Source organism: Triticum dicoccoides, chromosome 6A, assembly GCF_002162155.2.
Source record: "Triticum dicoccoides isolate Atlit2015 ecotype Zavitan chromosome 6A, WEW_v2.0, whole genome shotgun sequence".
Classification (NCBI taxonomy): Eukaryota; Viridiplantae; Streptophyta; class Magnoliopsida; order Poales; family Poaceae; genus Triticum; species Triticum dicoccoides.
The window spans coordinates 169,036,183-169,058,764 of record NC_041390.1 but is presented as its reverse complement, the minus strand read 5'-3'; positions in this window follow the sequence as shown (position 1 = coordinate 169,058,764).

Here is a 22,582-nt window from a genome sequence, read left to right as displayed (position 1 = left end):
GGGGGAGAGTGCAAGAGGATGAGAGGGGGACGTGGGGGTCGCGTGGCACCTCTAGGCGTCTTCGAGCGTCGGCGGAAGCAGGAGGTGGCCAGCGCGTGGCCGGCGCACGGCGAGCACGCGCCCCTGCCTCCTGGCGCGAGGAGGACGACAACTGGCAAAGCCAGTAGGCTGGGCCGAGCCAGGTGGGCTGGCCAGCTCAGGTAAGGCCCAGGTGGCTCCCTCTTTTTTTTTTTGATTTGTTTCTATTTTTCTAATTAACTGCAATTGTTGGGCTTTAAATAAAATACTAAAATGTTTCCAAAAATCCTGAAAATAATTGTGGGCTCTGTTTAGATTATTTCCAATAGCAAACATTTATTTCCAGAATTATTTGGGCATTCAAATTATTTTATAGCATTTAAATGCCCAAATTCAAATACTTATGATTTAATTCAATGACCTTCTGTTGACCTGGAAAAATGTGCACCAATTTTGCCAGAGGTTTTAACCCAAGACAAAGAGGGTGAACTTTTTAGAAGGGCATTTCAGGTTCATTGAAAATAATTTTAGTAAACCCTAGTTGTTTCCAGGGGGGTTGGGGGTTTCTGCCTTCCCCATTTCAAATTAAAAGAAATTTAAACATGATGCACACTCTAATGCCTGAACTAGCTAGGGTGTGACAACTCACCCCCACTCAAAAGAATCTCATCCCGAGATTTAGGATCCTCTGGAAAGAAGGTGGGGTACTCGAGTCAAAGACAATCCTCCCTTTCCCAAGTGGCTTCTTTCTCGGAATGGTGTGACCATTGAACCTTGAGAAACTTGATATTCTGACGTTGAGTGGTACGCTCGGCCTGATCAAGGATACAAACGGGATATTCCCGATAGGAGAGGTTATCTTGTAGATCAAGCATTTCGTGGTCCACTCCACGGATAGGATCCGCGAAGCAACGCCTGAGTTGTGAAATGTGGAAGACATCGTGAACTCTAGAAAGATGCGGAGGTAGTTCCAATTGGTAGGCAACTTCTCGTCGTTTGGCAAGAATGCGAAAGGGTCCAATGTAACGAGGAGCCAATTTGCCTTTGATACTGAAACGGTGGGTTCCTTTCAACGGGGTAACCCGAAGGTAAGCTTTCTCGTCGACTTCATAAGTCACAGGCTTATGTTTACGATCATATTGACTCTTTTGACGAGATTGGGCTGTTTTTAATTTCTCACGAATAACGCGAACCTGCTCTTCTGCTTCCTGAATCATATCCGGGCCAAAGAGTTGTCTTTCCCCAGTTTCTGACTAGTTAAGAGGCGTTCGACATTTTCTTTCATAGAGAACTTCGAAAGGAGCCTTGCCTAAGCTGGCTTGATAACTATTGTTATAAGCAAACTCCGTGAATGGAAGGCATTTCTCCCAACTCATTCCGAATGAGATGACAGAGGCTCGGAGCATATCTTCCAGAATTTGATTGACTCGTTCCACTTGACCACTTGATTGAGGATGGAAGGCGGTGCTAAAGGAGAGACGAGTTCCCATAGCATTTTGGAAACTTTCCCAAAATCAAGAGATGAAGAGACTCCCATGGTCTGAGTTAATTTCCAATGGAACACCATGAAGAGACACTATTCGGGAGATGTATAAATCAGCAAGCTGGATAGCGGTGATACTCTCATGAACAGGTAGGAAATGGGCTACTTTGGAAAGACGGTCGATCACGACGAAGATGGCATTATTCCCTCTCTTGGTCCTGGGAAACCCAGTGATGAAATCCATACTGATTTTCTCCCATTTCCACTCGGGAATAGCCAAAGGTTGAAGGGTGCCAGCAGGCCGTTGATGCTCTGCTTTAACACGACGACAAACGTCGCAATTAGCAATGTATTGAGCGATTTCTCTCTTCATCCCAGTCCACCAAAACCTCTGGCGTAGGTCTTGATACATTTTAGTACTACCGGGATGAATGGTGAGAGGGTATTCATGAGCTTCCTTAAGGATCAGCCACCTCAGGTTTCGTGCCTTTGGAACCACTAGGCGATTCCCAAAGTATACGACACCTTGATCATCAATGGAGAAACAATTCGCGACTCCTTTCTTAATGTTTCTCTTAATACGGGAGATTCCCGGATCTACCTTCTGTGCCTTGATGATCTGATCCGTAAGGGTAGGTTTCGCCACCAGGGTGGATAGGAATCCTTGAGGAACAATGTGAAGATTTAGCTTACGAAATTCCTCATGGAGAAATGGTTGACTTTGTTGTAACATCAGGTTGTTACAATAGGACTTACGGCTTAGCGCATCAGCCATGACATTGGCTTTGCCCGGGGTGTAAGTTATTCCTATGTCGTAATCCGAGATCAACTCAACCCAACGTCTTTGTCTGAGATTCAAATCTGGTTGGGTGAAGATATATTTCAAACTTTGGTGATCGGTGAAGATCTCGCAACGATTACCGAGAAGGTAATGTCGCCAAGTTTTAAGTGCATGGACTATAGTTGCAAGCTCTAGATCATGTGTGGGATAATTTTCCTCATGTGGGTGTAATTGCCGTGAAGCATAGGCAATTACCTGACGATCTTGCATGAGTATGCAACCTAGTCCTTGTCGCGAGGCGTCGCAATAGAAAATAAAGTCCTTGGAGAAATCTGGTGGTACCAGTACGGGAGCAGATGTCAGGCGTCTTTTCAGTTCCTGAAAACTGAACTCGCACTGTGGAGTCCACTCGAACTTTTTATCTTTCTTGAGGAGTTCAGTTAGAGGTTTAGCAACCTTGGAGAAATTCTCGACGAAGCGGCGGCAATAGCTCGCTAAGCCAAGGAAGCTCCGAACTTGCTTAACCGTCTCAGGTGGAGTCCAATCAAGGACGGCTTGAACTCGCTCGGGATTGACAGCAATACCCTTGCGAGAGATTACATGTCCTAGATAGGTCAGTTTTGGCAACCAAAATTCACACTTGGAGAATTTGGCATAAAGGCGATGCTCTCGAAGTTTCATCAATACCAGCCTTAGATGTTCGGCATGTTCCTCTTCATTCTTGGAGTAGATGAGTATGTCATCGAGGTATACTACGACAAATTTTTCCAAGTACTCCATGAAAACCGAGTTCATTAACCGGGAGAAGGTGGCTGGGGCATTGGTTAAACCGAAGGACATCACGGTGTACTCGTATTGGCCATAACGAGTAACAAAGGCCGTTTTGGGAATGTCCCCGTTTCTGATTTTGATTTGATGGTAGCCCAACCTCAAATCCATCTTGGAGAAGACTGAGGATCTAGCGAGCTGATCATACAGATCGTTAATCCTGGAAGCGGGTATTTGTTCTTGATGGTGACCAGGTTGACAGGGCGATAGTCCACAACCATTCGATCCGTTCCATCCTTCTTCTTAACGAAGAGGACGGGGCAAGCCCAAGGAGAGGAACTAGGACGGATGAAACCCCTTTTCAAGGACTCATTGAGTTGGTTCTTAAGCTCGGCTAGTTCTAAGGGTGCCATCTTGTAGGGTCTTCTAGAAATTGGCACGGTTCCTGGAACAAGGTCTATCACAAACTCAACATCCCTGTCAGGTGGAACACCTGGCAGTTCTTCTGGAAAGACATCTGGAAAGTCTCGGACTATCGGAACATCCTCAAGGTCTGGAAGGGGGTTGGCATTTAAGGAGTAAAGCTGGCGCTTGGCCACTCAAGTTAAGACATTGACTGTCTTGCCCGATGGGTGAGTAAGTTAAACGGTTCTAGTGGCACAATCGATCTTAGCATAATGAGCTGACATCCAGTCCATACCCAAGATGATGTTTATGTCCGAGGACTTGAGAGCTATTAAGGATGCAAGGAAGACAAGTTTATCGACAAGAATTTCGTTCCCATGGCTTACTCTAGAAGTTTGCCATCTAGAGCCAGGAGTTTGAATTTCCATGGTAGAGGGCATGTCACAGAATGTCGTGTTGTGCAATCGAGCATAGTTCTCGGATATGAACGAATGAGATGCTCCAGTATCGAAAAGAACAGATGTCAGATGGCAGTTAACAAGGAGCGTACCAAGGACGACGTTGGGATCCTCATGAGCCTCCTCGGCTGAAACATAGTTGACATGGCCACGTGCAGTGGTGGCCGGCTTGGCGTAGAATGTTTTTCCCGCGGGCTTACCACGACCAACGGACTTTCCAGTTTGATTGGAGTTTTTGTTCTGGGGACACTCTCGGCTATAGTGACCCGGCTCTCCACACTTAAAGCATGTCACCACATTGGGGCATGGAGCAGCATTAGCAGCGGGGCCACCATAAGCCTGGGGCGGTGCAAATTGCTGGTTGGGACGAGGCGCCTCAAAGGATGGCCTTTGGATGAACCTGGGTGGCAGTGCCATGCTTGGAATCCACACCCGGCGCTTCTGAGTTCCAGAGCCGGATGAAGAGCCAAAATCACGGGAGTGCTTGCGTGAAGCGTCATAATCAGTCTGGCCCGTCTCAGCACTGATGGCTTTATTAACCAACTTCTGGAACGAGGTGCACTCGTGCAGACGAAGATCGCGGTGAAGCTCAGGGCTAAGTCCCTTGCGGAACCTTGCTTGCTTCTTAGCGTCAGTAGATACCTCTTCGGGAGCATAGCGTGCCAGATTTCCAAATTCACGACTATAAGCATCCACAGTCAGTTTTCCTTGGGTGAAGTTGCAGAACTCCTCCCTCTTGCGATCCATGAGACCTTCCGGAATGTGATGCTCGCGGAAAGCCACACTGAATTCAGCCCAAGTAGTGATTTGGCCGACCGGGCGCATAGCTTCGAAGTTTTCCCACCAAAGGCTAGCAGGGCCTTTGAGGTGATAGGCAGCATAGGTAACCTTGTCGGCTTCGGCTACGTTCGCAGAACGTAACTTGTGAGTGATGTTGCGAAGCCAGTCATCCGCGTCGAGGGGTTCGACGGAATGGTTAAACTTTGGTGGGTACAGCTTGATAAAGTCATTGATTGACACCAAGTCATTTCGTGGGTGGCATGCAGTGTTCTCCTCAATCCGCTCTAGTAGGCGGTTAGTCTCAAGCTTGTTTCTTTCTGCCTCCAGCATTACTTCGGCTAGAGAAGGCGGGTGAGGCAGATTTTCACCCCTAGCTGCACTGGCTTCCCCCTGCTCCGAGGCAGCAGGGTTGCTGCGGGTGTTGACCATCCTAGGAGGAAACAAGACAATGATTTAGATAAGGATGGCTCAAACTTAGCAAGGAAGTAAAGAATGTAATGGATAACACGGAATGCAGAGAAGTTCATCCGTATGTCATGGTAATATAAAACTGCCATATATATACCAACGGTCATACACATCATACATAGTTTAGTACAAGCCCAGGCTACAATACAACTATGATGAAAGACATTACATCTCATCGGAGGCATTCCAAGCTCCTATACATTATTTGTCTACACCTCTGGAATTGACTACACACTAAGTCGTATTCCACAAGTCACGCAGGATAGTGGAGATACAACTACTACAATACTAGTGGTACTACTACTAACTCAGACAGCTCCGTAGTAGTTCTCATAGAACTCACCTCCGTAGCCTGGTAGTTCAACATGACCATCCGGAAACAGACGGTCCTGAGAATCCTGTGGACCAAAGGGGCTAGGATGAGGTCTTGGACCAACAAACGGTGGCCTGCGGGGACCACGGGGTGGGGTGATGCCTCCCACATCACGCCAATCCACCATGTCTGGCAGAGCTGATCTCACAGGATACAGATCCCTTGTATCCATACATCCAGCTTGCACCGCAGGTGCAAACCAAGTCAATGTGGCCCAATGATCAGCACGGGTATTGAAGAGCTCCAGCCTCAAGGCCCGATTCTCTCGGTCCTTATCTTCGAGCATCTCGGCAGTGGTACGAGTTAATGAGTCCTCCTGAGTGGAGTCGGCATAGATAGCCTGAAGATACCCTTGCGCTCCCGGAAGTGAAGCTGGCATGTGACGAAAGTCGGTGTTCCGAAGCAGGCCAGTCCGGACTCGCAAGATGGTCATCATGGAATAGGCAGCATCATGCACAGCCATCTCAACAGTAACCCCGAGTCCATAGGAACAGTGAAGGGGCTCGGTAGATCCAGGATAAGAAGGAAATATCCTGATGGTGCAGAGATATTGGCTTTGATTAAAGTCGCAGAACTGCTCTTTGACGGTGTATTCGGGATACCAACGGTAGCCCGTCTCGATCATTACCCGGACTAGCATAGCAGTATGACCGGGCACGTCGAGGCACCGGGTCAGGTGAACCACTTGGTTTTGAACACGGTTGGCCATCTGAAAGCACAACCACAATTTAAAGACATCAGAATTTCTAGGGAAAATCGGACAGCATAACAGCTGTAAATGCTCAGAAAAAGATTTGAGACATCCACAACAGTTCGCAATACCACTCAACAACATCATATCAAGGTTCTGATCCAATTAGCAACATACTAAGGATAGTAGAAACTGAACTGGGACTGGTAACAACAATCCTATAAGCTACTACGGATTAGTAACACGTGAACCTGATAGAAGAAGAGAGCCTAGTCCTCAACCCACGTTGAATGAGAAGAGAATGACTCAGATCAGAGGCATAGGGTAAAGAAGTAAAAGAGCCTTACGTTCCCTCCCACAATCAATTCCCCTACATATAACTAAATCATTTCTAGACTCGACATCGACCAGTTTGGCTCAACGAACCTACAGGCAGTCCGGCTCTAATGCCAACACTATCACGACCCCGATTCCAAGTCACATCGATCTAGCCGGTAACACCTCATATCACTTTGCGGCCTCACGCATGGTATCCCACGGGTGTCGCCTTACCATGGCTCGGGACCGTTTGCGCCTTTTGGCTCATGTATATGATAGCGTCGCTAGCATCCATATGACAGAGAACCCGGGCCGACATGGCTAGTCGTGAACCCAAAGCGGCACAGACCTATGGAGACAGGCATACATGTATCACATCGAGCATGTCAGTCATCAGCGAGTGATTTCGGGCTGTAGCACTGGGCTAACAGGACTCCGGGGAACCCGGGCTGTAGCAGGCTAGGCAGGACTCCGGAAATCACCGTATGACATTTCCCCGAAGGGACATACATAGGAACGAAGTGAAACACATGCCGGCCAGTCAAGTGTCCTGAACAGTAGTGCTGGGCTAGCAGGACTCCGGTGAACCGGGCTGTAGCGGACTACTATGGCTCGAGGAACACTAGACTACATTTCCCCATAAGAAAGGCTGCCAAGGATAAACAACTAGATTGTCGGATCCCACTCATACCAAGCATTTCAATCATACACACAATATGCCCGATATGACTACATACAACATGGCATCACAACAAAACTCTACAACTCAAGTACTTTATTTAAAGGCTCCAGAGGGCCATACATAACAAGTTCATACAGATAGGGGTCACATGACCCGACACTCAAGTCATACACTCATACAAGCACATGCGGAAACAACTAGTCTGAGTACAGACTCTAGAAAGAAAGAAGGCTTCTCGAAGCCTGTCTATCTACATAGGGCCCTCCATGGCCAGGATCACCACCTGGGTGGCTAGTCACTCGTCGACGTCAAGGTCTACGTAGAACCCATCGGAGGGGGCCGTGTTGTTGTCTAAAAACAGTAATTAAGCAAACATGAGTACAAAGGTACTCAGCAAGTCTTAGATCAGAACCTACTATACATGCTTATTCTCAAGAAGGTGGTGGGGTTAATGCAGCAAGCCAGCTTTGACTAAGCTATCCTACGGAACTTCACCAGTAAATAGTTTTCGCACACGATTCCACTACTCACCAACACAATACTCCACCATGGATCCTCCCTCGTCATCCTACGAGAGGGCCATCCTTGATACTCACACTTATCTTGAGTCTTTTAGTAGTGTCCATTAACTTGTCTATGAACTGTATAGGCAACCAAGTAGTCCTTTACCGCGGACGCGTCTATTCGAATAGTTTTATACCCTGCAGGGGTGTACTTCTTCATACATGCTTTCACCACTTACCGCCTCTTACACAACATGTACTCGGCAACCTTCAAGCGGAAGCCCAGCGAGGGTGTTGGCCACGGCCTACCTAAACACTTAAGTCTCTAGTCCAGGTTTATCGCCTATCCAGGTTCCATCCACAGGGAGTCCGGTCGAGGTTTCCACATACGGCCCCGAACGATGTCAACAGGGTCCCGAGACGCCAAACGGGCGCCCGGCATACCCGGCCACGGTGTATCTACCGCAACATAGCCCACCCATAGGGTCAGTGCTACGCACGGCCGCCAACACATATCCTACAAACACCAGAAACTATTTGCAACTCCTGGACAGAGTACTAAGGTGATTAAGAAGCCGAGAGGGTCCATTGGTTTCGGGCCCAATGTACGGTAGTAACTGCATCTTAAATCACACATACAGATCTCAGTTCTTAGGGACGGCCTCAATGAAACAACCCACCATGTACTCCTACATGGCCTCTCATCGATACCTTTACCGAAGCATGTTCAACACATCCCTCACATTACCGACATAAGCATTGCACTCTAGCCCATCACCCAGATGAACCAGACCTGACACAACTCTAAGCATAGCAGGCATAGCAAGGTAGGAATCACATACATGGCTCAATCAACTCCTACACATGCTAGTGGGTTTCATCTAGTTACTGTGGCAATGACAGGTCATGCAGAGGATAAGGGTTCAACTACCGTAGCACACAGCAGTTTGAATCGCGTTGTCTTAATGCAGTAAACAAGAGCAGAAACGAGAACATGGGTTTGTATCGGAATGATCAATGGTTGCTTTCTTGATGGAGTGGTAGTGGGATACTGCCCTTCAGTTGGATACTCGTGAATATCCTCGGAGGCAGAACCTACCACAAAGAACACATCGGAACACAATCAACACATGACGATATGCAACAATATGATGCATGCTATGACATGGCAATATGAATGTGTCTTGGCCTAATGCAAGTTATAATTGAAAGGAATGAACTCATTTGAATCAAAGCTTCAAATATTAGCTCATTAAACATGGCCTTAATAGTGCATTTCCTTATTCTGCTTAAACAGCAAGGTAAACTTGTTTTGTCATGCATGAAACCATTACAGATGGATAGATTGATTTTTCTGATCATTTTTCATATATAAATCTTTGCATTTGGAGCTATGGTTGATTTTCTATGATTTTTAGAAGTTTTGACTATTTTCTGGAATTTCCTGAATAAAAATAAATCCAGAAAATGCATTACTGCGTCAGCATTACGTCATGCTGACCTCAGCAGGTCAAAGGCGCCAGCCCAGGTCAAACCTGACTGGTGGGCCCCTTCTATCAGCCTCTCAGCTAGTTAACAGGATTTTATTAACACTAATTAGCTGTAAGTGGGGCCTGGGCCCACATGTCAGTGACTAATTTAATTAAAATTAGTTAAAACTAATCCTAATTTAGTTAGCAGACCGGCCCCACCTGTCATAGACCCAGGGGGGTCTACCTGGGCCCACCCAGGGGTCAAACTGGGTCAAACTCGCCGGCGTTGAGCCGCCGGCGAGGCCGAGACGGCGGAGGGCTTCGGATTTGGTCCTTCGGTGACCAAATCGACGAGACGTGCTACGCGTAGCTGGGGCTCGTGCGCATCTAGTGGGGCAAGTGGGAGGAGCTGGGGTGGAGCGAGCTCGCCGGAATCGAGCTCGTGGCAGCGGCCGGAGTTCGGACGGAGAGGGAATGAGGGCTACGGTGCACGGCAGGGCGAGGAAGTGCGTGCATTAGGCTCCTGGGGACGCACTGAATGCGGTGGTGCGCTCGGACGCGTGCTTGCACAGCCGTAGCCACGACGGCGACATGGCCGGCGGCGTGGAGCTCTCGGGTGCGGTGGAAATGGCGGCTACAGAGGCCAAACGAGCACGGGAGTTAGGAGGAAAGGAAGAGGAGCTCACAGCGGAGTCGGAGAGGGGGTTAGCGAGCTCGGGGAGGTCCCGGCGATGACGAATCGGCCGGAGATGGCTCGGGTGCCCGAGGTTGAAGACGATGGCGTAGACGGTGTTTGGGGTCACGTGGGTCGGCGAAGAGGTCCAGGGCGACGAGGTGGAGCTGTTGGGCTCGTCGGAGGGGTGAGGGAGTGGCTGTAGTGGCAACTACGGCGATCGGCGGCGAGGGTCGTGCTCGGCCATCACGGGGGAGAGTGAGAGAGACGAGGGGGAGAGTGCGAGAGGATGAGAGGGGGACGTGGGGGTCACGTGGCACCTCTAGGCATCTCCGGGCGTCGGCGGAAGCAGGAGGTGGCCAGCGCGTGGCCGGCGCGCGGCGAGCACGCGCCCCTGCCTCCTGGCGCGAGGAGGACGACGACTGGAGAAACCAGTAGGCTGGGCCGAGCCAGGTGGCCTGGCCAGCTCAGGTAAGGCCCAGGTGGCTCCCTCTCTCTTTTTTTGATTTGTTTCTGTTTTTCTAATTAACTACAATTGTTGGGCTTTAAATAAAATACTAAAACGTTTCCAAAAATCCTGAAAATAATTGTGGGCTCTGTTTAGATTATTTCCAACAGCAAACATTTATTTCCAGAATTATTTGGGCATTCAAATTATTTTATAGCATTTAAATTCCCAAATTCAAATACTTATGATTTAATTCAATGACCTTTTGTTGACCTAGAAAAATGTGCACCAATTTTGCCAGAGGTTTTAACCCAAGACAAAGAGGGTGAAATGTTTAGAAGGGCATTTCAGGTTCATTGAAAATAATTTTAGTAAACCCTAGTTGTTTCCAGGGGGGGTGTTGGGGGTTTCTGCCTTCCCCATTTCAAATTAAAAGAAATTTAAACATGATGCACACTCTAATGCCTGAACTAGCTAGGGTGTGACACTTTTGTTCGCAGAAAACAAAACTATGTGTGTGTGTATTATGTGTGTGTCGTGGCCGGTCGGCTCTCCGTTAGCTAATTAGTACTCCTACTAGTTAGTCTAATTAGTGGTTAGGTATAGTGCAAATGACAGGTGGACCCCCCCACTCTAAATATTCACTTAAAATAAAATGCAAGATATGTGTGAATGACACCTAGGCCCCATCTACAGTTTAACCAGTCAATAGTCAAACTGTTGACTGTTGACAACACTGTTGACTGTGTCAACAGGGACCCCTAGACCCACTGTCAGCCTCCGGTGGCCCTGCTGTGTGCACTCTGTTGGGTGCGCATAGCAATTTCCCCTTTTAATTTGAATTAATAATAAATTCGGAAATTTTTTTAAATCTTTATAAATTCATATAAAATAATCCATAACTCAGATGAAAATTTTTTATATATGAAAGTTGCTTAGAACGACGAGACGAATCGGGATATGCAGTCCGTTCGTCCGCCACACGTCTCTCGCATAGCGAAGACACAACTTTCCCTCTTCGGTTCAACTATCTGAAAATGCAAAACACCAGGAATACTTTTCTGAATGTTTCCCCCTTTTGCCGGCATCACCTATCCCTACGTTAGATCACCCCTGGCACTGCGTATTACCTTGTTATATTTGTGATGCTTTGTTTCCTTCGTATTTACTGTTTCTTCCCCCTCTTCTCTCCGGTAGACTCCGAGACTGATGTTGATGCCCCTGTGATCGACTACGTCGATGACGACCCCTCCTTGCCAAAGCAACCAGGCAAGCAAACCCTCCTTGCGCATTCCAATATCGCCCATTTCTTTCCCTCTCATGCTTGCATTGGAACTGCTACTGCTTTCTGTATGATCCTACTCTGATGCATAGCCTTTTGTTGTTACCTGCTTTCATACCTTACCTGCTTATCATAAACTGCTTAGTATAGGTTGGTTAGAGATCCATCAGTGACCCTACCTTGTCGCAGTTGCCTCGCTTTATGTCCAATGACTCCTGATGAGACCTCTGTAGTCTAGCTATTTGGTCATGGTCTTCGAGGGTGATTTCCTCCTTAATCACTTCCGATACGGCTCTGTCGTGCAACCCCTCAAGTGTGAACCTCGAGGGTGGATCCTCTTACACTCACCTTGATGATACATCGAGTGGAACCGGGTGTGATTCCTCAGGTTTTCCCCTTGGTGTTAGACACACAGTTACTATGGTTACTTTGACTTTACACTGGACCATGTTACTAAAGACGGGTCGGCCCTAAGGGGTACCCACGCGAGCTTAATAGCGAGTGATGTGGAGTTAGGTTGACCTAGAAGGTGCCTGCGAGATACTTACGAGGCGTGGCCGGGCATTCTTAACCCTTGCCGCAAGTACTCGAGACGGGGCGACGGGGTCACATCTTTCGTGAGTCTCTGCTTGTTACCGCGCGTTCCTAATCCACAACGATTTGGATATTTGATCCGAGGGGCCTCTGGCCTGATAGCACTAACCATCACATGGGCATAGTATGGGCGTTCTGCCTCGTATACATCAGCCAAAGCTTAATACACGTCAGCGTCTGAGTGGCGCGCGCGGGGTTGGACTTTGTAAGCTCTTTCCTTGTTTAAGGCGGTAGCTAGGTCTGCTCACCGACCGCGTACGCAACGTGGAGGAGTTCCCGAGGAGATGGCCCATGACCCCTGGGGGCATAGGCTTAGTCCGGCGTGCTGACCTCTCTATTAATCCTAGGTCGGGTTGCAGCGTATTGTTTGGCCGAGGCCGGGCATGACCCAGGAAAGTGTGTCTGGCCGGAGTTAATCGAGCATGGTGTGTAAGTTGGTGCACCCCTGTAGGGAAGAAAACATCTATCGGTAGCCTGTCCTACGGTAACGGACACTTGGAGTTGTATCCCGATCGATACAACTAGAACTGGATACTTGAGATGAGTAATGGATATGAGAAATGGATAGTATGGCTATGGGATTGCTTTCTCGCAGGGAGTCGAGAAAGGATCTCTGGCCGAGGTTGATAACACTACCTACTTTACATTATGTTGTTCTGTACTCTTCTATATCCTGCAAGATGCTTGAAGATGCTAGTCTTCGATATGCTAGGCTTTCCCCTTCTCTTCCGGCATTCTGCAGTTTAGTCCATAGATATAGCCCATTTCCTTTGATACAGATGCATACTTAGTTTAGATATGATGTAAGTATTGCGAGTACTTTGGATGAGTACTCACGGTTGCTTTTCTACCTCTTTTTCCCATATACCCAATTGTTGCGACCAGATGACAGATCCCAGGAGCCAGACGACAACACTAATGATTACTACTACCCCTAGGGTGCCTACTACTACATGACGACCACTGACGACCTGGAGTAGTTAGGAGGCTCCTAGGCAGGAGGCCTTGCCTTTTCGATCGATGTTGCTTTTGTGCTAGCCTTCTTAACGAAAACTTGTCTAACTTATGTCTGTACTCAGATATTGTGGCTTCCACTGACTCTTGTGTATTCGAGCCCTCGAGGCCCCTGGCTTGTAATATAAAGCTTGTATTATTTTAATTTGTGTCTAGAGTTGTGTTGTGATATCTTCCCGTGAGTCCTTGATCTTGATCGTACACATATGCGTGTATGATTAGTGTACGGTCAAATCGGGGGTGTCACAAGTTGGTATCAGAGCCGACTGCCTGTAGGTAGCCCCCTTTCCAACTCTTTGGCCGAAGTTGAGTCTAGTCACTGAAAATTTTTTACTAACAGGGTTGTGTGTCTTACGCGCCCATGTCGCCATTGGGTGGTATTAGGATCTTTTATTCCTCAACTATATTCTGCGACTCTGATCTCTCTTCTATTCGGGTTAAATGGTTTTTCTAAAATCTAACTTTAGGTTGTAGAAAATATTTTCTCCCGGAGAGCCCCTTCAGTCCAGATGATCCCTTGCTGCTTCAGAAGATTTCGAAGTTACTCTCCGATGTTTCCCCGAAACCCTTGTGCCCTTCGCTGTTGCAATTCCATATCACTGATAAATCCCTCTAGATAAGTACATACACCTATCGTTCATATTGTCATCCCCAGTTGATCTTGTTATTACAAGATGCCTTGTAATACATTCGGGTATTTCGAGAATCCATTGTGCCTGCTACGTTGCAGCTCCTTTTCCACATGAATACGTTTATGAATAATTCCTCACAATTACCGGGGATTCGTTCATCCCCAATTGTTTAGGTATTTCACAAAAGTCTTCAAACTACCATTCGATCTTCCGAAAATCCTCAGCAGCCTATTGTTATTGAACTTCTTGTTTGCTTGCATTATGGTTAATTCCATATTTCTAATAATATTCATTGACATCCTCTGCCACTATCGTTTCGAGTCCCTTGATCCAATATGTCGCGAATGCTCGTAATCCTCAATCAGATCCTAGCATTCATCCTTGAGGCTCAGACGTCACTCCAAACATGAGCTTATTCTTGTCAAATCAAACCTTGATTGATTGTCGATCTATATCGATTCAACTCAATTATCTTTTGATCACAACCTCTGCTTCAGATTTTCTGATCTAAAAATTGTAATTCCTTTCTATTCAAGCTTTGAAGTTATCCAGTTATATCTATAACCCAATGCCTTTGCATTCTTTCTTCTTCTGGGTGAGTATCGATACTCATCTCAGATATTTTATGGACCGCCATATCCTTGGTTGAATTATTATCCAACAATGTCCTTCATATTCATTAAACTTGTGAGTTCTGCCCTAACACATAATGCCTTTGGTAAGTTCTATCATCTGCTTTTGTGAACCATGCTGTGCTTTCGAGCTGGTATATTTTAATCCTGAAGTTAGTGGTATATGTTCCTAAGATACCCCTACAGGTTGAACCTATGCCTTCCCTAATCCGTGTGAACTCGAAAGAGATGTGAGTCATACTCTTCTGGTGCTTCACCAAATAAATCTAAGCACTACAAATTCTTTGAAAACAAGGAGTGAATGAAAGGTTATGCAGTGAAGAAGTGGGAGTCGACCATGAACCTTTGTGTTCATGCCCATGGGCCCGATGTAGAACTTATCATGGAAGCTGCTCATAAAAATATTTACCCATTGTTATAAGTTCATCTTGTATCGGTGGTTTGAACATTCATAATCATGGTTCCAACAATAGTTTCTCCTTAATTCCATTTCTCGGACAAGTTAAAATACTTGTCTCCTGCAAGTCATTTCACATGTCCAACCTCCAATTTGATCTACCTTCAAGTATTGCCTCTTGTTATCTTGAGGATATTGAGTCATTGCACTACCTCTTGTAAATTCTTAACTGGAGTGCTACACCATCACATCATTCCTAGACTGATCGGATATATCATTATCGTGCTAATTTTAACTGTGCTACCTGGTCCTTATTCCTGGAGCACAACTTTTCGACGATGAGCGAAGCTTATGTCGATCTTCCTCATCTTATCATTCCACGTTGAACAACAAGCTTGAATCGGAGCTTGTGTCGTATACGTGGTTCCAATAGCCTTTGCTTCATCATTCCTTTTGCTCGATGTCGTTGCTGCTCGATGGCATCTTCATAGAGCCTCTCGACAAAATTTGTCGTGATCACCATCAATATACTGCCTTGTTCTAAGATATCAATCGAATTCTTGAGGAGAAATACCATCCTTGCCCGTCGACGATTCGTGTTGTCATCGACACTATCCTTGACTTCTTGCCAATACAGACTTGGTCATGTTTTGATTATATCTTACTTTCCTTGACATTCTTGGAATTGTTCCTTTGTACTTGTTGTGACCTTCAGATTCAATATTTCTTGAAACACCACGTTAATGTTACCTCGAAGCATGATTGTGGTACGCCGATCAACAACAAGAACATTGGAAGTGCATTGCCAAATGTTTCTTGCTCTATTATCCAAACACCGTTGTATGGATAACATCATGAATTCCCTTGCCCCTTTATCCAAATGGTGATGTACTTGTTGATCTAACATGTATATCATGCTCTACTTTTCCTTGGGAAAAGATACACTCCTAAATCTTGTGTATAAACACATTTTCCTTTCCATTGGTTTGCTTAACCTTTCTTGTGATCTATATATGTTATAAGCAGAAATAATTCCCTGCTTATGGAAACACCTCGATTTACAACTCTTTCAGTGTGACCCTGTTACTATTGCTGACGACATCCTGGTAACCCCCAATGGACGAGAACTTTGCCTATTGGTCTGCCTCGTTCAACGAGCAGGAAAATGGTTCTCTTCGTCCCTCGCCCTTGGTACCAACGTTGTTGCCAACATAAACTAACAGGCTATCCTCTAACATGCCTTGCTACCATGACCGTACAGTATGTCGGCGTCCTTCCTACTTTCGAACCACATGGTGGGCCCGTAACCCACAGTTCCACAGGATCTAAACCTGACTCATGTACCTCCTTGATTCCGAAGTATCCTTTTTCACTTGCCTTCGTATATAATTCATGAGCCACCTTCCTAGTGATCTATTCTAGTATCAAACGCAATAATATTGTTGTTGTTGCACTGAACCCCTTTCACCTTTTGATTAGGCATCGAATGATTACCTTCTCGTTAAAACTTCTCATGGTACCTTCATACTTTTCTCTCGATGTCTTATTAAGTTTCAACTCGAGAGATACTTCTGCCTCATTCCCTCAATTGTTCACCAAATAAGTAACCCCATAAGGACCAGTTCTCTCGAAGTTACTCTTTACTTCCCCACTTAAATCTCGGGACGAGATTTCTTGTAGTGGAGGAGATTTGTAATGCCCCAGTGTCATGCTACACTAATCCCCTGTTAATGGTGCCACATCATCACCCTTACGGTTGCTAATCCTCACTTGCATTCAAACACTGCTCAAATTCAAATTAAAGTCCAAATTCAAATTTATCAAACATGCAAACTAAAATGTTCATAGTGTGGAAAATAATCCTTGGATATTTGTCATGTTGGAACCAACCTCTTTTGAATTCCCAAAATGCCCCTGGGAATTAATGTTTGATCCAGGAGCAATTAAATTGGCCTTTTCAGTTTCTAAAAATGGTTAGGCAACTCCTAAGAAGTCTCTAGCAGTTTCTTCATCCATAACATAACCCTCAGGAACAACAGGCAATTCATATCTAGGGGGAGAATCTTCATCATCACTTTCATCAATATTACCAGTTTCAATAATTTCATTCTCTCTAACCCTAGCAAGTTGTTCATCAAGAAATTCACCTACTAGCACAGTAGTATCAAGCATAAGAAGTAGCTTCATCATAAGTATCATGCAAAGCAGAAGTGGCATCATCAATAACATGCGACATATTAGAATGAATAGCATGTGTAGGTGTCGCAAGTTTACTCAAAACAGAAGGTGAATCAAGTGCAGAGCTAGATGGCAGTTCCTTACCTCCCGTCGTAATTGAGGGGAAAATAGTTCTTTGATCTATCAAGTTCTTCAAAGAATAGAGCTATGCTCCTCGGCAACGGTGCCAAAAAATAGTCTTGATAACCCACAAGTAAAGGGGATCACAACTGTTTTCGAGGGTAGAGTATTCAACCCAAATGTATTGATTCGACAAAAGGGGGCCAAAGAATATTCTCAAGTATTAGCAGCTGAGTTGTCAATTCAACCACACCTGGAAACTTAATATCTATAACAAGGTATTTAGTAGCAAAGTAATATGATAGTAGTGATAACGGTGGCAAAAGTAATATATTTGGTTTTATAGTGATTGTAACAGTAGCAACGGAAAAGTAAATAAGTGAAGAACAATATATGAAAAGCTCGTAGGCAATGGATCGGTGATGGATAATTATGTCGGATGCGATTCCTCATGCAATAGTTATAACATAGGGTGACACAGAACTAGCTCTAGTTCATCAATGTAATGTAGGCATGTATTCCGGATATAGTCATACGTGCTTATGGAAAAGAACTTGCATGACATCTTTTGTCCTACCCTCCCGTGGCAGCGGCGTCCTATTGGAAACTAAGGGATATTATGGCCTCCTTTTAATAGAGTACCGGACCAAAGCATTAACACATAGTGAATACATGAACTCCTCAAACTACGGTCATCACCGGTAAGTATCCCGATTATTGTCACTTCAGGGTTAACGGATCATAACACATAATATGTGACTATAGACTTGCAAGATAGGATCAAGAACTCACATATATTCATGAAAACATAATAGGTTCAGATCTGAAATCATGGCACTCGGGCCCTAGTGACAAGCATTAAGCATAGCAAAGTCATAGCAACATCAATCTCAGAACATAGTGGATACTAGGGATCAAATCCTAACAAAACTAACTCGATTACATGATAAATCTCATTCAACCCATCACCGTCCAGCAAGCCTACGATGGAATTACTCACGCACGACGGTGAGCATCATGAAATTAGTGATGGAGGAAGGTTAATGATGACGATGGCGACGGATTCCCCTCTCCGGAGCCCCGAATGGACTCCAGATCAGCCCTCCCGAGAGAGATTAGGGCTTGGCGGCGGCTCCGTATCGTAAAACGCGATGAATCCTTCTCCCTTATTTTTTATCCCCGAAAGTGAATATATGGAGTCAAGATGGACGTCGGTGGAGCATCAGGGGTCCCACGAGGCAGGGGGGCACGCCGCCCACCCTCCTGGACAGGGTGTGGGCCCCCTGACATGGATTCTTCTTCCAGTATTTTTTATATATTCCAGAAATAATCTCCGTTGATTTTCAGGTCATTCCGAGAACTTCTATTTCTGCACAAAAATAACACCATGGCGATTTTGCTGAAAACAGCGTCAGTTCGGGTTAGCTCCATTCAAATCATGCAAGTTAGAGTCCAAAACAAGGGCAAAAGTGTTTGGAAAAGTAGATACGACGGAGACGTATCAGCAATCACTATACTGCATTGTGGTTTTTGATGCGTTGGTAAGTACGATTCTTGCTCAGCCCGTAGCAGCCACGTAAAACTTGCAACAACAAAGTAGAGGGCGTCTAACTTGTTTTTGGAGGGCATGTTGTGATGTGATATGGTCAAGACATGATGCTAAAATTTATTGTATGAGATGATCATGTTTTGTAATACAGTTATCGGCAACTAGCAGGAGCCATATGGTTGTCGCTTTATTGTATGAAATGCAATCACCATGTAATTGCTTTACTTTATCACTAAGTGGTAGGATAGTCGTAGAAGCAAATAGTTGGCGAGACGACAATGATGCTTCGATGGAGATCAAGGTGTCAAGCCGGTGACGATGGTGATCATGGTGGTGCTTTGGAGATGGAGATCAAAGGCACAAGATCATGATGGCCATATCATATCACTTATATTGATTGCACATGATGTTTATGCTTTATGCATCTTATTTTTCTTAGTTCGGAGGTAGAATTATAAGATGATCTCTCACTAAATTTCAAGGTACAAGTGTTCTCCCCGAGTATGCACCGTTGCTACAGTTCGTCGTGCCGAGACACCACGTGATGATCGGGTGAGATAAGCTCTACGTTCACATACAACGGGTGCAAGCCAGTTTTGCACACGTAGAATACTCGGGTTAAACTTGATGAGCCTAGCATATGCAGATATGGCCTCGGAACACTGAGACCGAAAGGTCGAGCGTGAATCATATAGTAGATATGATCAACATAGTGATGTTCACCATTGAAAACTACTCCATCTCATATGATGATCGAACATGGTTTAGTTGATATGTATCACGTGATCACTTAGATGATTAGAGAGATATCTATCTAAGTGGGAGTTCTTAAGTAATTTGATTAATTGAACTTTAATTTATCATGAACTTAGTACCTGGTAGTATTTTGCATGTCTATGTTGTTGTCGATAGATGGCCTGTGTTGTTGTTCCATTGAATTTTAATGCGTTCCTGGAGAAAGCTAAGTTGAAAGATGATGGTAGCAACTACACGGATTGGGTCCATAACTTGAGGATTATCCTCATTACTGCACAGAATAATTACGTCCTGGAAGCACCACTAGGTCACAAACCCGCTGCAGGAGCAACGCCAGATGTTATGAACACCTGGCAGAGCAAAGCTGATGACTACTTGATAGTTTAGTGTGCCATGCTTTATGGCTTAGAACCGGGAGTTCAACGATGTTTTGAACGTCACGGAGTATATGAGATGTTCCAGGAGTTGAAGTTAATATTTCAAGCAAATGCCTGGATTGAGAGATATGAAGTCTCCAATAAGTTCTACAGCTTCAAGATGGAGGAGAATAGTTCTGTCAGTGAACATATACTCAGAATGTCTAAGTACCACAACTACTTGACTCAGCTGGGAGTTAATCTCCTGATGATAGTGTCATTGACAGAGTTCTTCAATCACCGCCACCAAGCTAAAAGAGCTTCATGATGAACTATAATATGCAAGGGATGGATAAGACGATTCCTGAGCTCTTCCCAATGCTAAAGGCTGCGGAGGTAGAAATCAAGAAGGAGCATCAAGTGTTGATGGTCAACAAGACCACCAGTTTCAAGAAAAAGGGTAAAGGGAAGAAGGGGAACTTCAAGAAGAACAGCAAACCAGTTGTTCCAAAGTGAAGAAACCCAAGTCTAGACCTAAGCCTAAGACTGAGTGCTTCTATTGCAAAGGAACTGGTCACTGGAAGTGGAACTGCCCCAAGTATTTGGCGGAGAAGAAGGATGGCAAAGGGAAAGGTATGTTTGATATACATGTTATTGATGTGTACCTCACTAATGCTCGCAGTAGTGCCTGTGTATTTGATACTGGTTCAGTTGCTAACGTTTGCAACTCGAAACAGGGGCAACGGATTAAGCGAAGATTGGCTAAGGACGAGGTGACGATGCACGTGGGAAATGGTTCGAAAGTCGATGTGATCGCCATCGGCACGCTACCTCTACATATACCTTTGGGATTAGTTTTAGACCTAAATAATTGTTATTTGGTGCCAACATTGAGCATGAACATTATATCTGGATCTTGTTTAATGCAAGACAATTATTCATTTAAATCAGAGAATAATGGTTGTTCTATTTATATGAGCCATATGTTTTATGGTCATGCACCCTAGATGAGTGGTCTATTTTTACTAAATCTTGATAGTAGTGATACACATGTTCATAGTATTGAAGCCAAAAGATGGAGAGTTGATAATGATAGTGCAACTTATTTGTGTCACTGCCATTTAGGTCATATTGGTGTAAAGCGCACGAAGAAACTCCATTTTGATGGACTTCTGGAATCACTTGATTATGAATCACTTGGTACTTGCGAACCATGCCTCATGGGCAACATGACTAAAACTCCGTTCTCTGGAACAACGGAGCGAGTAACAGAGTTATTGGAAATCATACATACTGATGTATGTGGTCCAATGAACATTGGAGCTCATGGAGGATATCATTATTTTCTCACCTTCACACATGATTTAAGAAGATATGGGTATATCTACTTAATGAAACATAATTCTGAAACATTTGAAAAGTTCAAAGAATTTTAGAGTGAAGTGGAAAATCATCGTAACAAGAAAATCAAGTTTCTATGATCTGATCGTGGAGGTGAATATTTGTGTTATGAGTTTGGACTTAATTTGAAACAATGCGGAATAGTTTCGCAACTCACACCACCTGGAACACCACAACATAATGGTGTGTCCGAACGTCGTAACCGCACTTCATTAGATATGGTGTGACATATGATGTCTGTCACTGATTTACTGCTACCGCATTGTGGTTATGCTTTAGAGATGGTTGCATTCACGATAAATAGGGCACCATCAAAATCCGTTGAGACGACACCTTATGAACTATGGTTTCACAAGAAACCCAAGTTGACATTTCTTAAAGTTTGGGGCTGCAATGATTATGTGAAGAAGCTTCAACCTGATAAGCTCGAACCCAAATCGGAGAAATGTGTCTTCATAGGATACCCAAAGGAGAAATTGGGTACACCTTCTATCACAGATCCGAAGGCAAGTCATTCGTTGCTAAGAATGGATCCTTTCTAGAGAAGGAGTTTCTCTCGAAAGAAGTAAGTGGGAGGAAAGTAGAACTTGATGAGGTAATTGTACCTGCTCCCTTATTGGAAAGTAGTTCATCACTGAAATCAGTTCTAGTGATTCCTACACCAGTAAGTGAGGAAGCTAATGATGATGATCATGAAACTTCTTATCAAGTTACTACCGAACCTCGTAGGTCAACCAGAGAAAGATCCGCACCAGAGTGGCATGGTAATCCTGTTCTGGAGGTCATGTTACTTGACCATGATGAACCAACGAACTATGAGGAAAAGACGATTAGCCCAGATTCCGCAAAATGGCTTGAGGCCATGAAATCTGAGATGGGATCCATGTATGAGAACAAAATATGGACTTTGGTTGACTTGCTCGATGATCGGCAGGACATAGAGAATAAATGGATCTTCAGGAAGAAGACTGACGCTGACGGTAATATTACTATCTACAAAGCTCAACTTGTTGCAAAAGGTTTTTGACAAGTTCAAGGAGTTGACTATGATGAGACCTTCTCACCTGTAGCGATGCTTAAGTCCATCCAAATCATGTTAGCAATTTCCACATTTTATGATTATGAAATTTGGCAAATGGATGTCAAAATTACATTCCTTAATGGATATCTTAGAGAAGAGTTGTATATGATGCAACCAGAAGGTTTTGTCGATCCGAAAGGTGCTAACAAAGTGTGCAAGCTCCAGCGATCCATTTATGGACTGGTGCAAGTCTCTCGGAGTTGGAATATATGCTTTGATAGTGTGATCAAAGCATATGGTTTTATACAGACTGTTGGAGAAGCCTGTAT